This window comes from Agelaius tricolor, unplaced genomic scaffold (genome assembly GCF_023055355.1).
Source record: "Agelaius tricolor isolate 1412-34295 unplaced genomic scaffold, bAgeTri1.0.p SCAF_21, whole genome shotgun sequence".
NCBI lineage: Eukaryota > Metazoa > Chordata > Aves > Passeriformes > Icteridae > Agelaius > Agelaius tricolor.
In genome coordinates, this window is record NW_027269281.1 from 4074036 (window position 1) to 4076954 (window position 2919).

At 43.4% G+C, this 2919-nt stretch overlaps 1 long non-coding RNA gene across 1 annotated transcript; it reads right to left on the minus strand.

The window, feature by feature from the left end:
* Positions 1–1017: 1017 nt before the first annotated feature.
* On the minus strand, positions 1018–2254 carry LOC139598986 (uncharacterized). The gene is made up of 2 exons (XR_011682116.1): positions 2013–2254; positions 1018–1745 (listed from the first exon to the last, which is right to left on the minus strand). It is a non-coding gene; the product is annotated as an uncharacterized lncRNA (long non-coding RNA).
* Positions 2255–2919: the final 665 nt, after the last annotated feature.

Sequence of the window (2919 nt, forward strand, 5' to 3'; positions counted from 1 at the left end):
TTAATGGGGTGCATTTCAAAGTGACAAATGCTTTGCTCTGTATCTAAATAAATATCTTTATCATCACTTACATTGCCTTCACATATAAACCCCAATTGTTGTCTCATTGAGCAGGGCTCTAAGTTAATAGTTTGTCACATTCCTTCTACCTTTCATGCTCACATTCTGTGTTCAAAAGGATATAGTATGGGCCTCTCGTGATTTAGCGCTAAAGGAACAATTGGATGTATTAAGCTTACTGGTACATCGTATATGGTTAAAACAAGAGCTATTACCATACTTGTCATGGGATCATAAGTAAAATTAACTAAAACCTACCAGGGTTGAAGGTCTTTTTCTAAATCTGAGGCATTATCTCAAACAACTTTATGAATTTCAGCAGGGAATATGCCTTCTTCCTCGTCCCTAATGATTGAGGCCGCTACTGATTTTATACATAATTGCTCCTGTGTACACCCAAAAGCTAAAGAAATGTTGCCACTAGCTGTGCCTAAAGTATCAATTATCAATTGATGATCTATGATCTCGCTCTTTTATATTTTCTCATTCTGGTAATATTTTGGACAATTTCCACTGGCTGGTACCTAATGCCAACAAGGAAGATTGTAAGGGTTGTTGCAATTTAACCATATCACCACCAGGTGCTGTCAATTTGTTCATTGATACTTCTGAATCCATTGTATTTAGAACCTCTAGTCCCGCTCCCAATAATCCAGTAAGATCTTTCTTCTGTCTGGACATATAAGGCATACGCTTCCGCAGCCAGGTGGTCCAGTCCATAAAAGAGGTCCTTAAAAATGGAGCACACTCGGGCTGAATGGCTGAGGCATTCACTTGCATTGCCATCTTTACCTGTTTTAATGACCACTTTGGATTAATTAGCAATTTTTGAATTCCGGTCTTCTTAACAGCATGTCATGGTTCGACACTGGCACAATGCCAGTGCCCCCATGAAAATACCTTCTCCCTGGTTTCTGCTGTGAGATGTGACCAGGAATAAGCAAAGCAGGCTCCTACTTAGGGAAAAAAGAAAACAAAACTTTATTAACTACACTACAACTACAAAGAAAAAGGAACACACATACACAAGGAAAATGAAAACTTCACAAATGCATTTCCTCCTCCCCCCACCAAATTTCCAACACAATACATTTGTTTCTCAAATCACCAACTCTCGGTCCAGCACCACCCTTCAAACAATCAATCCTCAGTTCATCAAGAGGAGAGGAGTCCTTCTTGTGCCATGGGCTTCCCCTGGAAACACAATCGAAGCCTCATGTGTTTCCTGTGTCACTTGTGGCACTGCCCGGAGTACATATGCCGTCGTGACTTCTTCCTTTTCATGTCCAGTGCTCTCACCACTGAACACGGACCAGAACTGCTTCTAGGGTTGTCTTTTAAGGATGCTCTGTCCCGATCCAAAAAAGGCACAGTCTCTCCTTTGGGACACCTGTCCCCACAATCTCTCCTTTGGGACACCTGTCCCCCCCATATTTTTTCACCCCCTGGGGCCGAGGGGCATCAACACTGAACCCTCTTGGCTCTGAGGCCATTGCCTCCCCCTAGAATGCAGTCTCTGTATCACAAGGAACATGGTTCTGTCCATGGCTATACAAAAAGAGTCCAGCAAAAGCTACTCCATCATCTCTTCCCACTAGGATTCTTCTCTATTCTTCCACTATCTCTCACTTGCCCAGACCTCTCTCACACTGGCCCATTTTCTTCCTCATCTTCCACTCTATCTTCTAGGAAAGGTCAATGATCTGTAAAGTTCTCATTCTCCAAAAAGGGGTTAAAAGCTCCTACAAGCAGCCGGCTGAACCCCCCCCTCTTCTCCTTCCCAGCCGTGCTGCCGGCACAGGCCCATGTTTATCAAGCTTCAAGGTTACAGTCTCAGGCAGCGGCTCTTTCTCTCTCTCTCTCTGTATCTCAGGGGGGGGCTGCCCGATGCCTCCCGGTGTCTCTCTCTCTCTTTCTCTCTTCCACCCTTCCACCCCGGGGCTCAGGCCTACCTCTCTCGGCCACATGGCTTTCCCCTCCCCCTGCCCAGCCAGCAGCTGGGCCGGGGGAGAGACCCGAACTCTTTCCCGCTGGAAGCCCAAGAGGGCCCTCCCAGGGGAGAGCTCTGCTTTTAACCCCGTGTTCTCAGAGGCGTGTCCATGTCCCAATGGCCAGGTTAAATGCCAATATTAAAGTCTGAATATCCATTGGCCAAAAACACAGCATCCCAAAAAACACATTTCCTGTCAAACCACCACACAGCATATGATCCAATTTTGGTAATTATGGGAACCATGAGTTTTAAAGTGATTTGAGTAGTCATGGTTTCTCTCAGTGTTGATACTGGTTGAGTTATTTTAACCTTATCCATTCAGAAAGCAGTACAAAATTGAGTTATACTATAATCAATCTTAAAATCCTTGACTGCATAACCTTCTATTTTGAGTCTAAACTCTGAGCAATTGGTTAGGCATTTGTCACAGCATTCAGGACTAATTTGAATAAGTTTCATGGGTTTTTGATGAAATTTATGAAACCCATCCTGGACAAATGCATATTCACATCTCCAAATATTTATTCCTTCCCACACAGTTGCATTTGTAACTTTTAGCATCTGATACAGAGTCTTACGGGAGTCGGAGTCATAGGCTTTCCCTTGGCACTTATATATACACCCAGTCACATTATATGCAAGCAGTACTGCATTAGCTGTGGCTATAGTGATAATCACGAACACCACAACTCTCCAGGCTACACCTACTTGATTATCCATTATAACTACAAACTTTTATTCTTGAACTATGCTTATCATTTCACCTACACTCTATTTATTTTCCCAATAATGTTTTAATTTTAGTTCGTTGTCATCCGGTATAACTTTCTAGAGTCTCTTGGGAGCCTTCTTCACTCAGGCATGAT